The sequence below is a fragment of the Rattus norvegicus genome, chromosome 16 (genome assembly GCF_036323735.1).
Source record: "Rattus norvegicus strain BN/NHsdMcwi chromosome 16, GRCr8, whole genome shotgun sequence".
Taxonomy (NCBI): domain Eukaryota; kingdom Metazoa; phylum Chordata; class Mammalia; order Rodentia; family Muridae; genus Rattus; species Rattus norvegicus.
Genome location: NC_086034.1, coordinates 11532918 through 11560275, shown reverse-complemented (window position 1 = coordinate 11560275; position 27358 = coordinate 11532918). Strand labels below are relative to the sequence as shown.

General features: G+C 37.3%; 1 pseudogene; it reads left to right on the top strand.

The window, feature by feature from the left end:
- The window catches only part of Ralgds-ps1 (ral guanine nucleotide dissociation stimulator, pseudogene 1), a 110188-nt pseudogene that overhangs the window by 17305 nt on the left and 65525 nt on the right, over window positions 1-27358 (top strand).

Genomic DNA, 27358 nt, shown 5'->3' with positions numbered 1-27358 from the left:
TGAATATTTCATTGCTTATTTCTATATTACTCACTCAATTACAGTCCTCTCCTTTCTGACTGAATGTGGTATAATGCAGTATAATCGACTACATGTAACTTCATATATAAGGCCAATGGCAATGGTCAGAGTAGATCATCTGTTCCTTGATATGTATCTTAAGGAAACAATAGTTAGTTATTTAGGATTTAGTATAATGTTGTCTGTAGGTTTCAAGGATACTATTTATGACATTAAGAACAATCCATCTGTGGTGTTTAGTATTTATTGTCAAATTATTTAGAATCATCACAGAAATAAACCTTTGAACATGTCTATGAGGCAGTTTCTAGACTGAGTTAATGCAAATGGGAAAATTAACACTAAATATGGTTGATCCCTTTCCAAGGACTGTAGGCCTAGCCTGGACAAAAATGAGAAAGTGAGACCTGAGTACTAACATTCATTTTTATTTACATTAACATCATTTACTTAGTGACTGCAGATCAGCCAGTGTGATCACCTGCCCCTCACTTTGACTTCCTTGCCTTATCTCCCATGAGGGATGGGGCTCTTAAACTATGACACAGAATTGACGGCTTCTTTCTTATTCTGCTTGGTTGGGTTTTTAACCAAATAAACTAATAAACCAGTAATGTTTATTTTTATTCATAAATGTAATTTGTTCAGAATTTTCCACAAAAATATGGGTATGTAAGTATTATGGTTACTTTTCTTTCTACCCTGTCATATTTATTTACCATTCATGCCAACTCCATTTCTTCCTTACAAATTCTTTCTTATATTCAATATGTGCACAAATACAGTAGAATCGACTACCCATATTGAAGTCCATACAAGTAAAGCTACACAATTTTTGGCGATGAAAACAAATATACATACTGGAGAAAAGACAGCATCTCGTTGAGAAAAAATCAGCATGTAACAGAATATTAAACTTATATATCAAGTTACAAATAAAGCTTGACTCCAAAGGGGTCACACACTTTAATGTAAGACCTGATACCATGAAAGTGCTAGAGGAAAAAGTACTATATCCATATGGGATCAATAAATACTCTCTTAATAGGACTTTGATAGCACTCAAAATAAGATCATTAAAATTCACAAATAAGAGCTCATAGAACTGCAAAGTTTCTTTATAGTAAAGGACATTGTTAATGAAAAGAAGAGGCAACCAACAGTATGGGAGGAAATGGAAGCTAGAAGGTACCTCCCTTCTAGCTAAGTTTTATGGTGTCAGGTGGTGCTATCCAGGATGTTGGAGCATCTGTTCTTTGATATGGTTATCAGGGGATTGATAGTATTAATCAGTTGTTCAATCTAAGAACTAAAATAGGAACCCATCAGACAAAATATGCCCATTGCTGCAATAGTGGCATAATTGTTAAGGTCCACCCAACTGTTTCCTGATTGTACTGGAGAGAGATTCTATTCCTAGTGCTGCATTCTATATTTAAAACCTAAAACTGAAGAGATGTAAAATCCAAGAAGTGAACTTCCTACCACTGCTTAGCTAAGTTGACACCGCATCAAACTCCTTTCTAAATATTTATTCTTAGACTCACAAACCGAGGTTCCTTTCAGCCTCATCAGAGAATGTAAAGGGATGGAAGTTACTGAGAAGAGAGGGTTCCTGAGTGTAGCTAGAGATGGGCTTTGGTTCAGTGATTGCTCGTATTCTTCTTCTTAGTTCATGAGTGTGGCATAGTGAGTGCTTTGACTGTATTTTGGATGTTAGTTTAACTTTGCATTTCTAACATTTATTCCCTGGTTATGCAATGCTATTATTATTCCTGTTGTTGGACTTCATGTGCAAATACATAGTTAAACACTTTCCATCATTTGTCAAGTTTTATTCTCATTTTTGTATCTTATAGAATTAGATAATGATTCTTTACATCTTTCTCTATTTTCTAAAGATTTGAAAAGTTCTGAATAATACTTATTAATGATTTGATAGATTCCACAGTGCTGTCAGCTATACTTAAACTTGTTTTGGCACAATATTTAAAATTAAAGTGTAACTTATGTAATTACTACATGCCTATTCACACTGTCTAATTTTCCTTTGTGCTCTTAGATAATTTGTCCCTAAAACCAATATTTTATCCAATTTGATGACATCAGTGTAGCATTCCTTTAGGAAAGCTTTGATTCTGATATGACCAGTAGTGATATTTATCTTTACAGCTTTGATTTTGATATCTTCTGTTTTCTCTACTTTCACTTTTTACAGCCTAGGTAATGTTTTATCCATTTTGTTTATATTCTCCAAGAAAGAGCTCTTGGGTTCAGTAATATTTCTCCTTCACTTTTATGTATTCTATTTCACTGCTTTCCAGTACAGTCTTTATTATTTTCTTGTTTCTTCTTACTTTGGTTTAGTTTTCTCTTCTTTCTCGAGTTTCATAAAGCCAAAGGTCAGGTAAGTGATTTGAGACCTATTTTCTTTCTTAATACTGGCCACTGGAGTGATAAATTTCCCTTTTGCCAGGCAGAATAGCATGTGTTGGTAATTTGTGTTCCTGGGAAGCTGAGAAAAGAGAATTAAGGACAGTTTCAATAAACAACAACAAAATAAACATAAAAAATATTTTAAAAAATTAAATAAATAATAAAATAACATGTTTCCCTCAGCACTGACTTAATGATATAATATTTCTGGCAATGAAGGCACCAGAGCCTGGCTTGATTTTTGAGGCTGTAGCCCAAGGAATTCTCTCCTTAAGGTGAGTCATTAGCTATGGAAGGGATTTTAGTTATGATGACGAGAAGAATTTCAAAACTAAGGAAAAGTTGAATTTATTAAGAAATGTAAAGAAGAGGTAAGCCCATCCCCCACAGAATCCTGCCAGCTAACTCACCTAAAAGAAGCAGCTGTCCCACAGCTCTCACATCTCCCACAGCTCTCCTGGAGGCCTGCCCACACCAGGGACATCAAACTATGCTGGAACTAGGGACACCAGCGGCAAGGGTAACACATAAGACTCCAGAGGCCATGCATGACAAACAAACAAAGCCCCTGAGGAAGACATCCTACTACTCCTAAAAAAAATAGCTTGTCACCAGAAACCCAGGCCACTCATACCAGTAGAGAGACAGGAAAAAAGATCCAAAAAACCACTCATCTGAGGAAGATAATCTCAGCTATCAGCATCTACACCTACAATAACTACAAAAGCAATATAGCTAAAGAAGAGCGTAAAAGCACACTCAGCAACAGCCAGGGCAGTACGACACCACCAGAGCCCAGCTTTCTACTACAGCAAGCCATGGATATCGAAAGACAGCTGAAGCACAAGAAAATGATCTTGAATTCAATTTTATGAAGATAGTAGAGACCTTCAAACAGTAAATAAATAAATTCCTTAAAGAAATCAGGAAAATAAAATCACAGAGATGAAGGAAATGAATAAAACTGTTCAAGATCTGTAAATGGAAATAGAAACAATTAAGAAAACACAAACTGAGAAAATTTTGGAGATGGAAAACCTAAGTAAGAGTAGAGAAACAACAGATGTCAAACATTACCAGCTGAGCACAAATGATGAAAAAGAGATTTTTTTCTTTTATTGGATATTTTATGTATATTTCAAATGTTATCCCCTTTCCCAGTTTCCCATCCACAAACCCCCATTCCATTTTCCTTCCCCCTGCTTCTATGAGGGTGTTCCCTCACCTACCCACTCCCTACCTTCTCCCTGCCCCGGCATTCTCCTACACTGGGGCATCATGCTTTCATAGGACCGAGGGCCCCTCCTCTCATTGATGCCCAATAAGGCCATTCTCTGCCATCAGTCACTCCATGTGTACTCTTTTGTTGGTACTTTAGTCCCTGGAGCTCTGGGGGTTCTGGTTGTTGATATTGTTGTTCTATCTATGGGGATGCAATCCCTTCAGCTTCTTCAGCCTTTTCTCTAGCTCCTCCATTGGGGACACCATTTTCAGTCCAATGGTTGGCTGCGAGCATTCGTCTCTGTATTTGTTAGATTCTGGCAGAGCCTCTCAAGAGACAGCTATATCAGATTCCTGTCAGCATGCACCTCTTGGCATCTGAAATAGTGTCTGGGTTTGGTGGCTGTTTGTATATGGGATGGATACCCAGGTGGAGCAGTGTCTGGATGGGTTTTACTTCAGTCTCTGCTCCACATTTTGTCTCCATATTTCTTCATTGTTTATTTTGTACCCCCTTCTCAAAAAGACTGAAGCATCCACACTTTTGTCTTCCTTCTTGAGCTTCATGTGGTATTCAAATTCTATCTTGGGTATTCTGAGTTTTTGGACTGATATCCATTTATCAGAGTGTGCATTCCATGTGATTAAGGAATTCATTTGTAGATCCAATGGAAGAAATGGATGGATACATCTGTCAATAAAAAATTAAATCTTAAGGAGTTCCTGACAGAAAATCTCTAGGAAATCCAGACACTATGTAAAGATGAAACCTACAAATAATAGGAGTAGAAGAATGAGAAGGTTCCCAGCTTAAAGGGTCAGAAAATATTTTCAACAAAATCACAGAAGAAAATGTCCCTAATATGAAGAACGAAATGCCTACAAACATACAAGAAGCTAACAGAACACCAACTAGATTGGACCTGAAAAAAACTCCTCCCACCATATAATAATCAAAGCACTAAATATACTGAACAATGAAAGAATATTAAAAGCTGCAAGGAACAAAAGTCAAGTAACATATAAAGGTAGACCTACCAGAATTACACTTGACTTCTGAACAAAGACACTAAAGGGCAGAATGGCTTGGATAGATAATCTTGCAATCTCTAAGAGACCACAGATGGAAGCCCAGACTATTATACCCAGCAAAACTCTCAATCACCATAGAGCAAGAAAACAAGATATTCAATTAAAAATAAAACAAATTTAAACAATATTTATCCACAAATTCAGACTTACAGAAGATAATAGAAGGAAAATTGCAACACAAAGTGGATAACCACACCCAAGAAAACATAGGAAATAAATAATTGTACACCAGAAAAACAAAACACAAACACACACACACACACACACACACACACACACACACACACACACGGACACAACACACTGAAACACACACAGACACACAGACAGACAGACACATACAGTCTCACTACCAAAATCAAAATAAAAGGATTTAACAATCATTGATCATTAATATCTCTCAGTGTCAGTGGATTCAATTCCATAATAAAAGACAGAGGTTAACAGAATAGATGTGAAAACAGGATCCATCATCCTGCTGCACACAAGGAACACAACTCAGAAGCAAAGATAAATATTACCTCAGTGTAAAGGCCTGGAAAACAGTTTTCCAAGCAAATGGATCCAAGAAACAAGCTGGAGTAGATAATCTATTATCTAGTAAAATGGACTTTCAGCCAAATATAATCAAAAGAGATCGGGAAAGGCACATGATACTTCATACTTATCAAAGGAAAAATTTACCAAGATGATGTCTCAATTCTGAATATCTACGCCACAAATGGTAGGGCCTTGACTGGCCACAATAGGATAAGGTATAACTAGTCCTGCTGTAATGTGAGATGCCAAGTCTGGTTGATATTCATGGGTAGCTTCCACTTTTCTGAAGAGAAAGGGAGAACAGGAGGACAGAGGTTACAGGAGGTGAGAAGGAGGGACTGGGAGGAGAAGAGGGAGGGGAAGATGTAATCAGGGTGTCAAGTAAAGAAAAATAAATAAAAATCAATAAGTACATAAATGGAGGTAATAAAGGGAAGGAAGTAGGAAAGGAAGAGAAGCAGCAGGAGTGAAAGAGAGATGGGGGAGGGGGAGGGAGGGGGAGGAAGGGGGGAGGGAGGGAGGGAGGTTGGCTGGCCTTAGAGAAAAGCTGTTGGTTGGTCTATTCTATTTGCTTCCATGTCTGTCCTCTCCATTGTGCTGTGTGGGCCCTGATGCTACTGTCCTTTATCGACAATGAAACCCAGCTTCTTTGGCCTTCCAAGGTTAAATGAAGATTACTGGTTCTTGAAGGGTCCTCTCTGTCCTCTGCATCAGATTGTGATTTCTTGGGAGCCTTATGTAGTGAGAAGGAGCAACTAGATGTTCATCCAATCCAAGGTGAAAACAGCCATTGTTGGACTAGCCAGATCTTATCCTGTGTGTCAACCTAAATAATTATGTGGCTTTTCAACTTCCATCTCTCTAAGAATGTAAAGGCCACCAGTTATGACTAAACAATTGAAAATTTAGTTAGCACAAAAGATAAAGTTCATGGTTTGTTTTTTTTTAAAGCATTTCCTTTCTTTAAGGAAAAGTGGTGTGTGAGGCACACATGGTTCAAGCTTATTGCTGAGATGCATATTAGTTATTTTACTAATGCTGTGATTAGATGCCATGACTGAAAGAAACTTAAGGGAGAGAAAGTTTGCTTTAGCTTACATTTGCAGATGTTTTAGAGAGCCCATAATGATGCAGGAAGGCATAGTTAAGGCAGCAAGAGCAGGAAGCTGACTAATCACATTTCCATCCACAGGCAGGAAGTACAAACATTGATCAGGAAACAGAATGAGGCCATAAACCCTCCCAGTCACCCCAATAATATACTTGGTTAAACAAGTTTCTACTTCCTAAAGGTTCCATAACCTCCCCAAATAGGTGGCCAATGGTTCAAATAAATGGGCTTATGGAAATCTTTTTTTTTTTTAATTCAAGGCACAACATGAGAGAATACTAAACTCAGTAATACTAAATAATACTAAATAACTCAATAATACTAAATTCAAAGTCACAGAAGGTTTAGCCTTAAAAAGATTCCATTCATTCTTCCAACAGTCTTGTTTGAGATCTCTCTCACAGATGTGGCAAGGTTCATGGGAGGTTCCAACCCTCCTTCAGTGATGTTGGGATTCATCACTCAACTGGCCAGAAATGCAAACCACACCTCTAAGCAAGAAATCCTTTCTCTTGTCCTTTTAATTTTCTGATGTTTGTTTGTTTGTTTGTTTGTTTGTTTTTACCTTCCTAGTAGCCTACCAATTTCAATATATTTTCATTTGCTTAAAATGTGTTTAATGCCTCTTTTAGTTGCTGTGTTGTTCTGTTTACTTTGAGAAATGGATTATTTAGAAATGTGATGTTTACATTTCTCCCAAACAAGACTTCTTTTCATAAATAGGCTTGTGCTGAGCACATTTGTTGAAGGTTGCAATGAAATCAACTTTGTAAGTATTTACTTAGGATTATTGCTTTCAGTGACCTCTGGAAGAATGTATTTAATTCTCCCAATAAACTGATAAGTCGCTGAGCTAGAGACCTAGTGTTAAAACTAGAGAGAGAGAGAGAGAGAGAGAGAGAGAGAGAGAGAGAGAGAGAGCGCCAGAACCAAAGCCAGAGCCAGAGCCAGAGCCGGAGGATGGGGTGGGGGTTCCTTAATTCACAAATATACTCTTTTAGGTTTTTTATAACATAAATTTCGTTATAATTTATACATTTAGACCCATCATCTAACATAATTATATTATGGAAGATAAATTGGTTGTTTTTGCCTTAATGTTAGGTAGTTAGAAATTAATATGTTTTAGTGTAATTGAGGATAGACCACTTTCTTCATAATCAGTTTAAGACTCCACTTCCTGTGTTAACAAATTAATATTGCAAATGAAAGAGGGTGATCTGTAATGGAAGGAGGTGAATCGTAAAAAATGCTTTCAATTCAGTTTAAAATACCAGCTAGACTTTAAAACCATGGTTATATTCTTAATACTTTCAAGGCAAAGGCAGAAGAATCAGGAGTTCAAAGCCAGCCTCACCTAAATATGGAGTTTGAGGGCAGACTGAGCTGCACAGTCTCTAAGGGAAAAATGTGAATTTGACACATTTCTAGATTCATCCAAGATTATGTTGATTCATCCAAACTTAAACCAAGAAGACACTTAAAAACCTTAAGCAGGACATGTAGGCTGCCCTTCTGCTAAAATCCCATAATCTCTGACTATCTCGGCATTCCCCTACCCTATCTGCAGTCACTCTACCTCCTGCAACTCTATGATGGTTACTGAGGTCATTAAAGAAGAAATTAATAAATCCTTAGTGAAATTCAGGAAAACAAAAACCATCAAAAGAAATAAATAACTCCCTTAAACAAAGTGAAAAGAAAAAAAGAGAAAACAAAAAACAAAAAACATGGCAGCGTCCAGGCAGGCATGGTACAGGCAGAGAGGAAAGTTCTACATCCTTATCTGAAGGCTGTTAGTGGAAGTCTGCTTCCAGGCAGCTAGGATGAGGATCTTAAAGCTCAAACCCACAATAACACACCTACTCCAACAAGGCCACATCTACTTCCACAGGGCCACACCTTCTAATAGTGCCACTCCCTGGGCTGAGCATACACAAATCATCACATTCCACTCCCTGGTCACCATAGGATTATTCCAACATATGAGGCTATGGAGGCCATACCTAAACATAGCATAATAAAAGATACATTTAGTTCAACTTCCAAAGCCCCCATAGACTGTAGCAGTTTCAACAATGTTAAAAGTTCAAAATTAAAGGTCTCTTCTGAGCTTCATCAGATCACTTAACTGCAATCCCCAAAGCAAGTTAGGAAAACAGCTGGGCAAACTCCAAACTCTGCATCTCCATGCCTGATGTCGAAGAGTTCTTCAGATCTCCAACTCCTTTTTTTCATATACATTTTTTCTTTTATTGGATAATTTTTATTTACATTTCAAATGTTATCCACCCTTCCCAATTTCTCCTCCAGAAACCCGCTATCTCCCCCTGCTTCTGTGAGGGTGCTCCTCCTCAACTCCCTCCCAACTCCCTGCCCTGACATTCCCCTACACTGGGGCATTGAGCCTTCATAGGACCAAGGGCCTCTTCTCCCATTGATATCTCTGCGACGTATGTACCTGGAGCCATAGGTTCATCCTTGTGTACTCTTGGGATGGTGGTTTAGTCTCCTGGAGCTTTGGGGGTCTAGTTGGTTGATATTGTTGCTCTTCTTATGGGGTTGTAAACCTCTTCACCTCCTTTCGTCCTTTAACTCTTCCCTTGGGGACCCCATTCTCAGTTCAATGGTTGGCTGCAAGCATCTGCTTCTGTATTTTTCAGGCTCTGGCAGAGTCTCTCAGGAGACAGTTACGTCAGGCTCCTGTCAGTCTACACTTCTTGGCAAACACAATATTGTCTGAGTTTGGTGGCTGTATGTATATGTGATGGATGCCCAGTTGGGGCAGTCTCTGGATAGCCTTTCCTCCAGTCTCTGCTCCACACTTTTTCTCCATATTTCCTCCTGTGAGTAGTTTTTCCCCTTCTAAGGACCAAAGCATCCATATTTTGGTCTTCCTTCTTCTTTGAGCTTCATATGGTCTCTGAATTATATCTTGGGTATTCCGAGCTTTTGGGCTAATATCCACTTATCTTTCTTGCCTGAAAAACAACTTCTTTTTCTGAGCTGGTTTCACTCCATTAGCAGATTTCCTCAGCAGATAACCTATGGCTCTGACATCTTGAAAATCTTGTTTCAATGACTGGGATGCACACATGATTCTATGGGCTCTTCCAAAGGGCTTGTTTCACTTCTTCAGCTCTGCTCTCTGTAGCGCTCTAAGCTCAGGCTGACCTACTCCACTGCTGCTGCTGTTCTTGGTGATCATCCCATGGTACTGGCATCTCCAATACCCTGGGTCTTCCGTTGCACCTAAGCTTCACACATAGCCTCTCATAGGCTCTCTTCAAGGTGCCAAACCTCAAATCCTTTGCATGACCCTTTCAGTACTGAACCTTCAACTACATCTGAGGCTGTACCTTCACCAATGGCCTTCCATGGCCTCTCACAGTGCTAAAGCTTAGCCGCTTTTCTTGATCCCATTATGCCTTCAAAAACAGTACTACCTGGGTGACTGTTACACATGACCAAGTCTAGCTGCAGCACGAGGTACAATCTTGGCTATCTCTGGAACACAGCTTCTTGTGCTCTCAAAAAACACCTTCCAGAAGATTTAACCTCAATGATGCAGGTCTCTTGTTAATCACTGCTAATTTCTTAGCTCCAGCTAACCAGCATCAATTGTCCCAGTAGTCTTTTCTTGACTGTAAAGCAGGCCCACATGGCCGAAGCTACCAAGCTCTGCTGCTTTCAGGAGCTAGAACCTCCTTGTTCTATTACCTTACCACTAACCTCCTCTTTTCCAACTCCTTCACTGCCTAAGCTTAGTTATCCTGGATTCTTCTCTGTAGATTGACCTTGAACTCAAAGATATGCATGGGATTAAAGGTATGTGTGTACCAACATGCCTGGATTTAAGCTGGGGAACTTTGTCTCAGGCTGGCCTTGAACTCAGAGATCACCTTATCTTTATCTCTTGGGTTTAAAGGTGTTTACCACCATGCCTGAATCTATACTTGGCTAGGTAGAATTTTGCCCCAAAATTCCACTTCCTTAATTTGTTATCTCCTGTAACACAGGATTCAGCCCCATTTCAGTTCCTAATATCCCTTAAATCCTTGAACCATACATTTTATATTTTCCTTTCACAGCTTAATATGCTTGTTTAAAATGCTTTTTATGAGACTTAACCAGAGAACAAAGTGTAAGATAGACATTTTTGAGACTTCCCTTGTCAAGTAATTGATCTGATCTCTTCACCTTAGCCTCGGGCAGATGCTTCAAAGAATAGCAAAAAGTAGCCACATTCTTCACCAAAACAATCATTATGCCACATACTGAAATTCTTCTCCACTGAAACCTCCTGTACTAGGTCAGCACAGTTAAATAACTCTCAGCAACAAAGTCATCCATGTACCTACTAGGATAATCCATTAAGCTCAATTTAAAGCATTCTACTGCTTTCCAAATCCAAAGTCCCCAAATCCACATTCTTCCAAACAAAACTATGGTCAAGCCTATCATAGCAGTACCTTACTTTTAGTACTAACTTCTGTCTTAGGGTTTTACTGCTGTGAACAGACACCATAACCAAGGCAGTTCTTATAAGGAGAACATTTAATTGGCTTAAAGGTTCAGAAGTTCAGTCCATTATCATCAAGGTAGGAAGCATGGCAGCATCCAGGCAGGCAAAGTACAGACATAGATGAGAATTCTACATCTTCATGTGAAGGCTGCTAGTGGAAGACTGACTTCCAGAAAGCTAGGATGAGGGTCTTAAAGCCCACATCCACACCTACTCCAACAAGGCCACACCTACTTCCACAGTTTCACACCTTCTAATAGTGTCACTCCCTAGGCCAAGAACATATAAACGATCACACAAGCATCACCAACAGAATACAGGAAATGGAAGAAATATTCTTGAGCATTGAAGATTCAATAAAATAAATACATTTGTCAAAGAAATTAAATCTAAATAATTCCTGCCAAAAACCTCCAGAAAATCTGGGATACTATGAAATGATCAAATAATAATAAAAGAAGGGGTAGATTCACATCCTGAAGGCCCAGAAAATAATTTCAACAAACCCAAAGGGAGTAAAATAACCCTAATGTAAAGAAACAGATACAAATACAAGAAGTTCACAGAACATCAAATAGATTGGAGCAGAAAATAAAGTACCTTTGCCACATAATAATCAAAGTACTAAACATTCAGCACAGATAAGTAATACTAAAATTTTCAAGAGAAAAAGAGTAAGTAACATGTAAAGAACTATAACTTGATTTCTCGGTGAACACTCTAAAAGCCAGAAGGGCTTGGACAGATGTCTTGCAGACTCTAAGAGACCACAGATGTCAGCTCAGAATACTTTACCAAGCAAAACTTTCAATCACCATAGATGAAGAAAACAAGACATTCCATGATAAACTCAAATTTAAGCAAAATATATCCACAAATCCAACCTTATAGAAAGTACTATAAGAAAAAAATCTAACCCAAAAAGGTTAAAAAAACCCACAAAACCATGGGCAATAAATAATCTTACACCAGAAAAACAAATAAGGTAAGCACACACATGTGCACATGCATGCACACACATATACAAACACGCAAAAACACACATACTACCACCACTACCAATAGCAACAAATTAACAGTAATTTACAATCATCAGTCACTAATATCTCCCAATATCAATGAACTCAATCAGTCCCCTAATAAAAAAACAAAGACTAACAGAATGGATATAAAAATAGGATCCATCCTTCTGCTGCATACAAGAAATGCACCTCTATACCAAAGATAGACATTGCCTCAGAGCAAAGGGTTGATTAAAGATTTTCCAAACAGATGGACTTTATAAAAAGCTGGTGTAGCCATTCTAAATATTCAACAAAATAGACAAAAATAAAACAAAGTTAATCAAAAGGGACAGAAAAGACATTTCATACTCTAAAAAGGAAAAATCAACCAAAGTGAAATTTTAGTTCTTAACATCTGTTTCCCAAACTCCAGGGTACCTGCGTTAGTAAAGGAAACACTTTAAAAGTTTAAATCATACCTGGACTCTCACACATTGATAGTGTGAGCCTTCAATCCCTGACTCTGACTAGTGGATTGGCCATTTAGACAAAAACTAAACAGAAACACTGGAGCTAAAAGACATTATGACCCAATGTCCCTAACAGATGTCTACAGAACATTTCACCCAAACACAAAAGACTATACTTTCTTCTCAGCACCTCATGGAACATTCCCCAAAAATGACCACATTACACAAAGTAAGTCTCAACAGATGCAAGAAAATTAAAATACCCACTTCATCTTATCACACCACCATGGGTTAAAGCTGGATTTTAACAATAGCAACAAATCCATGGCAACTGTACAACTCTCAGCTGAATAACGTGGTCAAGGCAGAAATAAAGACTTCCAAGAGTTCAATAAAAATGGATGTACAACATACCCAAACTCATGGGACACAATAAAAGCAATGTGGTACGTCTGATATCACTAGAACAAAAAGAAGCTCACTAAGAGGAGTAGATGGCAGGAAATAATCAAACTTAGGATGAAATCAATAAAATGGAAAGAGAACAAAACAAAGAATTAATAAAACACAGAGTTGGTTCTTTGAGAAAATCGACAAGATAAACAAATCTTGTCCCAACTCAAAGATGGAGAAAGACAGTATCCAAATTAACAAAATCAGGAACAAAACGGGGGCATATAATAACAGAAATTGAGGAAATACAAAAAATCACTAGGCCATACTTTTATAAAGCCTGTACTCCAAAAAATTGGAAAATCTAAAGGAAATGGACATTTTCTCAATAGATACCACTCTCGAACAATATCATATAATTTAAATATACCTATAATTCCTAAAGAAATAGAAGTTTCCTAATCCACTAACCCCCCAAAAATAATAACTCCAGGAATAGATGTTTTTAGTGGAGAATTCTATCAGTCATTCAAAGAAGAGATAACACTAGTACTATTGCTCATATTCTACGAAATAGAAGGAACATTGTCAAATTCATTTTATGAGGCCACAGTCACTCTGATACTGAAACCACACAAAGAAAGATAATTACAAACCAATTTTCTTCATGAACATAGATGCAAAAATAGTCAAGAAAGATCACCCAGCATGATCAAATAGTCTTCATTCCAGACATACAGAGATGGATCAACATACAATAATCAGTCAATGTTTCCCACCACATAACAAACTGAAAGAAAAAAAAAAAACCTACATGATAATCTCACTAGATGCTAAAAAACTGTTTGACAAAATCCAACATCCTTTCATGATAACAGTCTTGGAGAATTCAGGGATAAAAGGGACAGACATACTGAAACATAATAAAGACAATTTACTTCCTATAGCCAACAGCAAATTAAATGAAGAGAAACTCAAAGCAATTCCACTAGAATCCGGAAGAAGAAAAGGCTGCTTTCTCTCTCCATGTGTGTTCAATATAGCAATTGAGTTCTACCTGGAGCAATTAAGACCATTGAAGAAGATAAAAGGGATACAAGTTAGGAAGAACTTAAAATATCTTTATTTGCAGATAAATATCTATATTTGCAGATGGAATATATAAGAGACAGCAAAAATTCTATCAGGGTGCTCCTATAGCTGAGGGACATGTTTAATGAAGTGGCTAAATACAAGTTAACTCAAAGAATCAGTAGCTCTCCCATATAAAAATGATGAATGGCCTGAGAAATGAAAAAACACCCTTCAAAATAGCCACAAACAATATAAAATATCTTGGGGTAACTAACCAAGCAGAGGAGAGAATTTTATGGCAAAAGTATCAAGCCTTTGAAGAAAGAAATAGAAAAAAATATCAGAAGATAGAAAGATCTTGCTGATTATGGATCAGTAGGAATAACATAGTGAAAATGGCCATCTTAACAAAAGCAATCCACAGTTTTAAGGTAATCTCCATCAAAATTCTAAAGAAACTCTTTACAGAGCTTGAAAGGATAATACTCAACTTCCTATGAAAACATAAAAAACCTAGGATAACTGAAAAGCCCTGTATAATAAAGAACATCTGGAGGCTACCACCGTTCCTGATCTTATGAGCTATAGCAACAAAAACTGCATGGAAATTGCATAAACCAGACAGGCAGATTAATAAAATAGAGTCAAAGACCCAGATGTAAATCCAGTGTATGGCCACCTGATTTGTTAAATTTAATTTAATTTAATTATTTACTGCCCTCCTCCCTGTTACCCTCTCCAACAATCCTTCCCCCTCCTCCTCTCCTCTGAGTTGTAGGGAGGATATCCTTGGTGAAGCTAAGGAACCCTGAAAAGGGATGAGAAGAAGAATTTTAGAGTCCCGAGGGGTTCAAAACACCAAGAGAATAGGACCCACATAATCAACTAAGTGAGGCTCATAGCGGCTTACAGAGACAGCAGCAATCTTGGATCCTCTATGGTTCAGAGCTAGGTCCTCTGTATATGTGTGTTAGGCTGCATAGCTTGGTGTTCTTGTGGGACTCACCACATTGGGAGTTGGGAATATTTCCGACCCTTTTGTCTCTTTTAGGACCCCTTTCCTTCTACTGGGTTGCTCTGTCTGCCTTGATATGAGGGTTTGTACCCAATCTTACTGTAATATTTGTTAAACATTTTTAGTTGGTATCACTGGCAAACCTGCTCTTTTTTGAAGGGAAATGGAGGAGGAATGGATCTAGAGCAGACAAGGTATGTCTGAGAGACGGGGATGTGTGGAGGGGTAACAGGGAGGAATAGAGGCAGGAAAAACTTTGGTGAGGATGCAATATACATAAAGAGAACAAAAGCATTTAAACAGATTCATAACAAAGGAAGAAATAGGAATAGTAATAAAAACACTTTGTACAAAAAGAAAGCCAGGAAACAAAACTGAGGCCCAGATACATGCAATACTAAATACTACATACAGTCTTTGGAAAAAGATCTACAACTATGAAGGTTTAATTTATTCAAAAATTAAAAATAGAAACAGAGGGTCCACCCCCCAAACTCTTTCTACAAGTCCAGTGTCACTCTAATACCAAAAACAGGTAGGGACACACGAAAACACCGAAAGTACAGAGCAATATCCAGGATGAATACAGATCCAAAACCCCCAATGTCTAACTTTTTGTCAGTTTCTTTCAAATTTAGTCCTTGGGTTTGATTTGCATATGTTCACTGGTATTTCTTAGAGCATGGTTCATTCTCTCTCTGTCTCTCTCCGTGTCTCTCTCTGTGTCCTCTCTCTCTCTCTCTCTCTCTCTCTCTCTCTCTCTCTCTCTCTCTCTCTCCCTCTCCCTCTCCCTCTTCCTCTTCCTTTCTCTCCTTCCCTTCATTCCGCTCCTCCCCTTCCCTTCCTCTCCCTTCCCCTTCTCCCTTTCTCTTCCTTTCCCTTTCTTTCCTGTCCCTTTCTACCTCTCCCTCCGTTTTCCTTACCCCTTTCCTGTTCTCCCTCCTTCTACATCTCCTTTCTCCTCTCTCACTTTCCCTTTCCTCTCGCTATTCCCTTCCATCTTTTCCTCCATCTCTTGTTCCCCTTTTGTCCCCATCTCACCCCCCCTTTCTCCATTAACCTTGCCTGGAGTTTCGTAAGCTTCTAAGACTGTATATTCTTGGCGTGTATTCATTGTTGTCCTTGTTTTGTTTTTTTTGAGTTGGAGTCCCATGGTGACCTAATCTGACCTTGAACTCCCTATACAGCTCAGGGTAACCTTGAGTTTCTAATTCTCTGGACCCCACCTCCTAAATTCTGGGGAGTTGCTTTACTGTTCCTGGGTAGCCTAAAGTTTGTGAAGTCATGGTTTAGAGACCCCTCAGAAGGAAGACCTTCCTTCCTTCCCTTACTGAAAACAGAAAACTCGAATGACCTTTCCGGCCCAACGGGGTTGCATATACACCAGAGAGTCAGAGTGTGGACATTTGCAACTCTCTTGATAGTAATTACTAGGGAGAATAAGGTGGCTTTACAAACAGATCTTAAATAGCATGGGAGATATGGACAAAGTTCAAAAAGACTGTGCCTTACACTGAACCTTTTGCAAAGATTTTTAAAGATTGTACAGTTGGAATGTTGCAGCTCCAGTCTGATTAAAACTCATCCTGAGCTATCTTCAGCCCTCATATTAGCCATTTCTTCTTTTTTATCTTTTTGAGAATAGTTTGGATTTTTATTTTTACATGTTGCTCAACACAAATTTATGCAGATGATTATTATATTTGTGTCTTTCAAGTCATATGAGTGAAAAATAGAGATATTTTGTATTTTTTGGTATACAGCGAAAAGAAAATTCAGAAGGGCCTGGTGCTTTAGAAAGTTTACAACAGAGCACGTGAATGCCCAGTTTGGGTAACTGCATAATTCATAATGCAGCATGATTAAATTGAAAGGTATCTTATTGACTATAGATGTTCTACATATGGATCTGACTACTTACTAGGAGCATTTACGTGTTTTCTATTCCAATGCTTCTTACCTATACACTCTCAGAGAATAGAGAACAGTCTTATTTAAGATTTTCAAGGTCAAAACCATGATTCAAGTCACACAGTCAATGTATCTGGTGCACTTCTCTATGGCTCTTGGGTTGGTAATGACTGGGTTCACTTCCAGTCCTGTTCTGTGAACTTCAGTGCCATTCCTTAGCCAGCGAGTAACTAGAAACATTCCTGTCACATCATTTCCTCGAGTCCCTCCAAACACGACAATCTTTTTAATAGGTTCTTCAGCAACACAAGATGTCATTTTACCCAATACTAAAATTTGGTCTGATTTCTGCAATTCAGAAGAGAGGCAGTCAAAGAATGCTTAACTTCTGTTAAAAGTTTTCAAGTTTAGATCTAAGTGAGAAGAAAAAAATACAGCTCTTTTGTGAACTGACCACAAAACTGTTTCTGTCACAACTTCCAAGCTTGTTTACTCTATGGGTACTTCCTCCTGTAATCCCTCCCTTACCACATCTGGATTAAAATATGCACAGATCCAGGGTAGAGATGCAGCTGTTAACTTCTCACCGACTTGGATGGTCAGCAGATCAAAGTACACTTGTGTTAGCATCTCCTGGTATAAAAACTCTGTTTTCTACTCAGAATGATTATTTACAAAATAATACCACATTAAGCCCAATCCTCCCAAATATAACAATGTGACTTATTCAGTGTTTTTGTTTCTACTGACATTTAAAAATATTTTCAAAGTAAGCAAGGCACTTTTCCTGATATGAAGGCATTGTTGTCTCTGACCTCCTTTTGAACAGCATCCTTCCTTTTCAGCATAGATGTCCACAGTCAGAGGCACAAGAGCCCAGTCATGATATGGTTAGTGACACAGAACATGGCAGATATGCAGCAGGCAAAAATGTTCAATCCTGAGGAGAGAACAAACTTCTTTTTGTTTTCATTTTTTTATTGGATATTTTTTATTTACATTTCAAATGTCATCCCCCTTCCTGGTTTCCCATCAATAAACCCCCTATTCCATACCCCTCCTCCTACTTCTGTGAGGGTGTTCCCACTATTACTGTATGCAGTGCAATGTGTGCTTTGAGCTTTAGTGAAGTTTTGTTTTTTTGTTTTTTGTTTTTTAATGAATTTGCATGCTCTTGCATTTGCAGCATAGATGTTGAGAACTGAGAGTTCATCTTAGATTTTTTTCTTTGAAGAGTATGAAATGTCCTTCCTTATCTTTTTTGATAACTTTTGGTTTAAAGTTAATTTTATTTGATATCTGAATGGCTACTCTAGCTTATTTCTTGGGACCATTTACTTGGAAAATTATTTTCCAGCCTTTTTCTCTGAGGTACTGGCTGTCTTTGTCACTGGGGTGTGTTTCCTGTATGCAGCAAAATGCTGGGTCCTCTTTATGTATCCAGTCTGTTAGTCTATGTCTTTTGGGGAATTGAGTCTATTGATGTTGAAAGATATTAGGGACCAATGATTGTTGTTTCCTGTTATTTTTGTTGTTAATGGTGGAATTATGTTTGTGTGCTATCTTCTTTTGGGTTTGTTGAAAGACTTTTTTTCTTGCTTTTTCCAGGGTGTAGTTTCCCTACTTGTGTTGAAGTTTTCCATCTATTATTCTTTGTAGGGTTGAATTTGTGGAAAGATATTATATAAATTTGGTTTTGTCATGGAATATCTTGGTTTCTCCACCTATGTTAATTGAGAGTTTTGCTGAGTTTAATAGTTTAATAGCCTGGGCTGGCATTTGTATTCTCTTAGGGTCTATATGACATCTGTCCAGGATCTTCTGGATTTTAGAGTCCCTGATGAAAAGTCTGGTGTAATTCTGATAGGTCTGCTTTTATATGTTACTTGACCTTTTCACCTTACTGCTTTTAATATCCTTTCTTTGTTTTGTGCATGTCATGTTTTGATTATTATGTGACAGGAGGAGTTTCATTTCTTGTTCAGTCTATTTGGAGGTCTGTGGTCTTCTTGTGTATTCATGGGCATCTCTTTGGGCTAGGGAACTTTCCTTCTATAGTCTTGTTGAAGATATTTACTGGCCTTTTTAGGTTGGGAATTTTATCTCTATTCTATACCTATTATCCTTAGGTTTGATCTTCTCATTGAGTCTTGAATTTCCTGGATGTTTTGGGTTAGGAGCTTTTTGCCTTTTACATTATCTTGGACAGTTATGTCAATGTTTTCTATGTAATTTTCTGCCCCTCAGATTCTTTCTTCTATCTCTTGTATTTTGTTTGTGGTGCTTACATCTATGAGTCCTGATCTCTTTGCTAGTTTTACTATCTCCAGAGTTGTCTCCCTTAGTGATTTCTTTATTGTTTCTATTTCCATTTCTAGCTCCTGGATGGTTTTGTTCAATTCCTTCACCCACTGGTTATATTTTCCTGTAATTCTTTAAAGGATTTTTGTGTTTCCTCTTTAAGGCTTCTACCTGTTTGCCTGCATTGTTTCTTATTTCTTTAAGGGAGTTATTTATGTCCTTCTTAAAGTCCTCTATCATCAACATGAGATGTGATTTTTAATCCAAATCTTGCTTTTCAGTTGCATGTTGGATAAATCTGGGGCTTGCTATGGTGGGCTAACTGGATCCTTTTTATTAGGTGCAAAACCACTTAGAATTGCCATTTCTGTTTGATGAATTGATTCCCTTCTCATGAGGAATAAATGTCTCCATTTCTAATAGCATTCTTGGCTCTATAATCTAATTTATCTAATATTAATATGGACACACTAGCTACTGGTGTTTAGTTCCCACATGGTATATTTTTCCTTCCATTTACTTTAACCTCTTTTTGTCATCATTTTTAAAGTTAATATCTTACAGGCAGAATATATTTGAAACTTGCTTTCTCATCTACTATAACAATTGCTGCTGTCCATTTGAGAGAAAAGTTGACTTATGACACTTAGACTGAATATATTCATTGATGCTTTAGTTTAAATTTATTATATTATTTGGTTTCTCTTTGTCTCATTTAGCAGTTTTCATATATCTTCTTTTCCTTCTTTTTAACAAATTCAGTTATTACTTTTCATTCTTCTTTTTCTACTTTAATGCTTTAATTTTGTTTTGCTATCCTACTGTTGTTTTAGAATTTCCAGTATCCACCTTTAGCTATTATGATCTTAAACACTATGCCATTCTATATACATAAGAAAAATTTAATAGCAATACAGAAGTCAAATATTCCTAATTGAAAAATCTCAAATATGGAATGCTTCCAAATATAAAAGCATTGAGCTTAATTTGACATCATAAGAAGATACCTGTGTGTGTTCTCATGGGACTAATTACTTTTTAAGGACAGGTACACCAACCCTCTATACAATTAGTTTTGACCTCTGTGCACAAGATGTAGATGAACATTTACAATGCCATGTTGAGACTTACCTCCAACATATTACATTCAGGTTTACAAATAATCCTAAATCTCAGAGTCCTGGCTCTGAGCATTCACAAAGGATGCTCAGCTTGTCCTCAAATTCTCCCCTCCACCATATCCCATTCTCCACGCTCCCCGCTCTGTCCTTTTCTTGTTCTCTCTCTCAATCCTTTTCCCCATCTCTATCCTTACCCTCCTTACCATCCTTTCTCCCCTACCTCTTCATCCATTTCTCTTGCCCTTTCCCCCTCACCATCCTTTCCCCCTTACCATCCTTTTCTCCCCTCACCATCCTTTTTCCCATCTCCATCCTTTCCCCCATCATTATACTTTCTCCCCTTCATTCTTCCTCCATCCTTTCAATCCTTTCTCCATTCTCCATCTTTCCCTTAGTTTTCTCAGTCATCTAATCTCATGTATTTAAAATTTCACATGACTTTGTCGTTCTTATTAACCAACCTTCTTGTTAACTGTTATGCAACAAGAATATTTCTTCTGTGTTTATTTACACATTAAACATTTCTGGTATTTGTTTTTCTTTTTTTTAAAAGAATTGCATTTTAGTCAGATTCCCTGGGTCTTTTGTCTTACAGACTTCCTTTAATATCCTCTGGTGCAGAGTCCTGCTGGTGAGGCAATATTTTGCATGTGAAAAGAAGCTCTGTTTTTTATTTACTTGAGAAAGTTTTGTTAAGTTAAAAGTCATTGAATTATTATTTATGATGCTCAATGTTTTATAGGTTTAAAGATGACAGGAATCCTGTCAGTTTTTTTCTTTGTATCTCTGTACTTAGCTTTATATGTATTTTCTTCTGGTTATTGTTTGATTTTTCTCTTTATCTTGGTTTTGTACAGTGATGTGTGTGTTCCTGTCCACCTATTCCTAACTGTCTCTTTATCACTCCTAAAACCTAAAGACAATCACTGATTGTTCTTTCCTACCTTCTTTGTTCATTATTAAAGTAAAATCAAAATCAAATAAGCTATTTCAGTAGACCCATAACTCCTAATGAAAACGATACAGTAATTAGAAGTCTCCACCAACTAAAAAAATTAGGGCTAGTTGAATTCAGGGCAGAATTCTACCAGATCTTTAATGAAAAAAAATAGTACCAATATATTTCAAATAATTACAGAAAATAGAAACTGAAGTGACATTTTTAATTTGTTTTATGAAGGTACTATTAACCTGATGCTAGAACCACACAAAGACCCAACAAAAAACGTGTGGACCAATATTTCTTATGAACATAGATACAAATTTTTTCAAAACAATTTACTGATTAATGCTAAGAACACATTAAAAGGTTATCCACTATCATGAATTTGGACTTCATCCCAGAATTTCAAGAAAGGTTAAACATATATAAATCAATAAACATAGTCTGATATATAAACAGACTGAAAGACAAAAACCATATGATCTCATTAGATGAAAACAAGGCATTTGACAAAATCCAACATCCCTTCATGATAAAATTTCTGGGGAGAATAGTAACTCAAAATATATACTTCTTTGCAATAAAGGCAATTAGGCAAGCATAGCCAACACCAACATAAATGGAGAGAAATTTAAAAGACTTTCCCTAAAATAAGGAACAAGACAGAAATCTCTACTCTTTTCATTCCTATTGAATATAGTATTTAAAATCTTAGCGAGAGCAATAAGACAACTGAAGGATACAAATGGGGAAACAAATAAGAAAGTCAAAATATCTTTATTTGCTAAAAGGTCCAAGATATCCCACCAGTCAACATCTACAGCTGATAAGCCCTTTCAGCAAAGTAGAATACAAAATTAAAATTTTAAAGGAGCAATTTAAAAAACTATACAAATGACAAACAACCTGAGAGTGGAATCAGGGAAGCTGTGCCTTTCACAAGAGGGTCATAAAATCTTTCTTCAGGTAACATTAATGAAGCAAGTTAACAACTTATATGATAAAAACTTCAACACACTGAAAAAAACATTGAAGAGGGCACCAGAAAATGGATAGATCTCCCAGGATGATTGATTGGTAAGGTTAAGATAGTGAAAATGCCTACCCTACCCAAAGCCACCTACAAATTAATTGCAATCATCCTGAGTGGAGTAAGGCAGCCCCCAAAGACAAATGCAATATGTTTTCTCATATATATATATATATATATATATATATATATATATATATATATGAATGATAGGTGGGTTTCAAACCTTCAATATGCACGCTACTACCTATTGTAACCACACTAGTGAAATATTGAATAGGGGACTACTGTGTGGGGCCTCCTGGACTGGAATAGGGTGAAGGGAGACAGAGTCAGGTGCAGGTACAGCCTTAAAGACTGATGGTCTCTGGACTGTCTAGCTCTCTAACTATACTGAGTGCTCATTGATAACTTCTAAAATGCTAAAATCCTCTGGTCTAGGTGATTAACACCTGTAGCCTAGTGCCTGGGGTTTATGTAATGTAGCCTTTGTTCTATATCTGCATGGTTCTAACTTCCAGCCTGCTAGTTGAAGTCACAGGAACAAAAGCGAATTTAATCTTTATTTCTAAGTTCTCTCTAAAAAGTTCTTCCTAAAAGGTTTTATATGAAAGTTCTCAAAGGTTCTTCTCTCTATAGAGTTCTTCCTTTCTCTTCTCCTACTCTCTCCTCTTGCTCTGATGTAATAAAATCTTTCCTCCCAAATGCCATTATTCCCAATGCCTTTACTCCTAATGTCATTTACATACAATTGTCATTCAATGTAATTGGACTCAGTCTTTTATTTCTTTTTCTAGGAGAATATGGTTTATCCAAGAATCCCCCACCCTTGTTTTTAAACAAAAGTTCAGTAGCTATTCAAATATAAATTCAAATCATAAATTGAATATGAAATTTACAACACAGAATGTTTACATGCATATCCATTAAGAGTAATTATCTGGCCAAACATTCATTATCTGTCACTAGTTCTCCCGGTTAATGGAGAGTTAAAGACCATAACTAAGTTATCATTGGTGAAGTTTTGTATAGATAAACCCAATTAACATTTTATCTTCTGTCCTTGAACCTACAGTAAATCAGTAGTTCTCTTTTCACAACTTATGGTTATTGTTTTACAATCTCTTCGGGTGAGCTCTAAGATATAGATGCCTGGTTGCTATCTTTGAAACAATCAACTTGTGACACTTGAAGATTTGCATTCCAGTTTTAACACTGAGAACTTAATAGCAGTCTTATTATAAAAGAGCTTAATAATTACTAATATAACTTTAGGAATTCTTATAGGATCATCATTGCGAAGAGGCATCTATTTGTATAGCATCATACAACATAGTACATCTTCATTGTTCTGCAGAGATCTGCTCAAAAGTTTAGACTAATACCTCATGATACATATATACATTGGAATCTTTCCTAAAATGTAATCTTGGCCTTGTCTAAAGAAATGAATCTGTCAATAACTTTTTTTTTGTTGTTGTTCTTTTTTTTTTTTCCGGAGCTGGGGACCTAACCCAGGGCCTTGCGCTTCCTAGGCAAGCGCTCTATCACTGAGCTAAATCTCCAACCCTGTCAATAACTTTAATAGTCCGTGGTGGAACCATCTCAGAAAGACTGCCTGGTAGTTTTTAGCTTCTCTTTGATGGCTCCTGGCAGAGGACTAAGGCATGTGTAGCAGACGTTCTTCTACAAAGGAAGGGGAAATAGAATATAGTGTTATAAAGATGAAAAGGGGGAACTAGAAGGTTTAAATAGGGAGAAGAGTGGAAGAGAAGGGCCACAGAGGGATATGAGGAAGGACACACAACACTTAGGCTATCTGAAAAAGCCATGGAAGTCTCCTACTGTAGAATCTTCCTAAAATAAAGAGGATTTGCTTGGACATAGAACAATTGAAAGGTGCTATCGCTGGAAGACCTACAGTATAAAGAAAAATGTTCAAGTTTCTTTTTCACTATAAGGATATGTGAGATGGAAATTGCATAAAAATGGAAAGCTGTGGCAACGGTCAAATATGCAGGGAAATAGGAAAGGTATTTTTCTTGTTTTATGAAATCTTCTTATAAGATAATTTGCAATTTGGATAAACAGAATAGATTGTCATAACATGTATGGAGGTGAAATAAATAAACCCAGAAAGAGACTTCAGAGAGAAGTGATAGTACTCTTTGGTAGGAGTCATATAGTTTATGTGAGGTAGGCTGCATTATTCACAAATGAACACCTCAAGTTCATAATGCTGAATCCACCCAAAAGCAACTAGTAAGAGCTCAAAGCAAGTATGCCTAGCAAGCCATTTAAATAAATAACATTAAAAAAATAGAAATCTATTCTACCTGAATACAGGAGCATATACACAAGTTAGAAATGGAATTTTATGTGTTGAGAATTTTCCAAATATAGATTTTTCCATGAGCACTTTGCCAATTTGTTGAAATACCAAAACGAAATATCTTCTCATTAGTTGATAGGAATAGCTGATTGGCTTCAGGAATCAAGGAAATACACAGCTCCAATTTCTGCAAATATCACTTCCTAATTGGGATGAAAAATGATAGGGTGATTAATTATGCACAGCCAATGATGACCTTCTTCATTTGGATTCATGAATTTTTGTGAGCCATCTTTTTCAGATACTTTATTTATATAAGAATCAAAATGAAGTGAACTTGGCATCAGGCTTTTATATCTCTGAATCACCAAGAATGGAGCAAATATTATTAATAAATAATGATATATATCCAAACACATTGCTCTTACTGAGACTTTATTACTGCTAATATTATTTATTTTTAGGTGTGCTGTATACTGAATGTGTAAAATAAAATTTTAAATATTTACTCCATCCTCATGACATTTCTTACTTTCCATTTTGTAGGATCTGTAAATGTGCATAATAAAGTTTATTATTTACATTTACAAGTACAGTTTATTTTATATTCTTTATTATAATAGCATTCTCTTATGTACATATGAGGATGCATATAAAATGTATGAGTATATTTTATTCTGTTACATATTATCAATTGTAGAAATCGGTCTTCTCTATAATTTGATAACTGGAAAAACCAGATAAACCTAGGGAAGCTTGTATACATTGGAGAATCAGCTCTGGCACCTTTTCTTGCTCTGAGGCACCATGTAATAGGACCAAGAACCTTCAGATACTCAAATGGTTGTAGGTGACTTTAACACTGTCCATATATGAGACCATAGAAAAGGTAAAAGCCTTACAATAATTTCCCCTTTCAAAAAACATGCAGCAATACTCAACCAATTACCGAAGAGATTAGGTAAATTGCTGCATGTAAAGCAATTAGAATAGTGTGTAGCCATGAAACTCAAGACTGATGATCAAAATGCGGATGCTTCACTCCTTCTTTAAAAGGGGAACAAGAATACCCTTGGCAGGGAAGAGAGAGGCAAAGATTAAAACAGAGACTGAAGGAACACCCATTCAGAGTCTGCCCCACATGTGGCCCATACATATACAGCCACCCAATTAGACAAGATGGATGAAGCAAAGAAGTGCAGACCGACAGGAGCCGGATGTAGATCTCTCCTGAGAGACACACCCAGAATACAGCAAATACATAGGGGAATGCCAGCAGCAAACCACTGAACTGAGAACAGGACCCCCTTTGAAGGAATCAGAGAAAGAACTGGAAGAGCTTGAAGGGGCTCGAGACCCCATATGAACAACAATGCCAACCAACCAGAGCTTCCAGGAACTAAGCCACTACCCAAAGACTATACATGGACTGACCCTGGACTCTGACCTCATAGGTAGCAATGAATAGCCTAGTAAGAGCACCAGTGGAAGGGGAAGCCCTTGGTCCTGCTAAGACTGAACCCCCAGTGATCATGATTGTTGGGGGGAGGGCGGCAATGGGGGGAGGATGGGGAGGGGAACACCAATATAGAAGGGGAGGGGAGGGGTTGGGGGGATGTTCGCCTGGAAACCGGGAAAGGGAATAACAATTGAAATGTAAATAAATACTCAAGTTAATAAAGAAAAAAAGAAAAAAAAGAATAGTGTGTAGCACTCATTAGTACTTGCTGCTTGCACTTACATTAGTGGCAGCAATAGTAAATGCTAACGCTTACCTGGCACTTATGAAATGCTATGTGGGCACTATTCTATACATCTTTGCATGAGTCAATTCACTTAATACTTATTAAAAAGAAACAGAAACCACCTGATAAGCTGGTTTTAACTCTACTTTTGTATAAAGCCAGAGACACTTAGTTTTCTACGGAAGCGTGCATTCACTGCCTTCTCTGTGAGGAATCCATGCTTCTGGTTAGAACAGAAGAATGGGTTGGGAGCTTCATTGAAATAAGCTTGAAAAGAATAGTTTGGCTAAATTGTCCTGAATCAGATGAAGTTATCTTATGAGGCTATTTCCTTGCCCTGAACATCATATTTGACCATCAAAGTCTCAATTGTTTTTCAACATGAAATGAGCAATTTATCACTAATGTTTAAAATTTACTTTGAAATGATTTTGGCAGTATAAAAATGATTTAGGGAGTTGGGGATTTAGCTCAGTGGTAGAGCGCATGCCTAGGAAGTGCAAGGCCCTGGGTTCGGTCCCCAGCTCCGAAAAAAAAAAAAAGAACCAAAAAAAAAAATGATTTTGACATTGATACTTAAAAAGAAACCAAACTAAATTAGGCTTCCCCCTCTCACTTTCTCTTTCTCTCTTCTCTCTCTTTCTCTCTCTCATACTATCTCTTACATACTCTCCCTCCCAATCTCCTTTCTCTCTCTCTTCTTTCTGCCCTCCTTCCCTCTCTCCTCTCTTGTATGTGTGCTCATGTACAAATGTGCACTTATGCACATGTGTATTTGTCTGGTTTTATTTATTAGTGCAAATGAATTACAGCATTCTCAGAGGCATGTACTTTGGTCTCAGATGATGATGGCTAAATACATAGATAAGAAGTAGAAATTAGTATAGGAAAGGCCTAGGATACTATTTTCCCAAGGTCCCCAGTGACTTGTGTCCTCCAGATAGACCTTGTCTCCCATAGAATTTACAACTCCTCAAAATAACACTAGCACATGGTGACAATGTATTTAAATAGATGAGTATGTGGGTAAGGTTTACATCATCACAGGGTCTGTAGCCTTTCTTGGGATACTA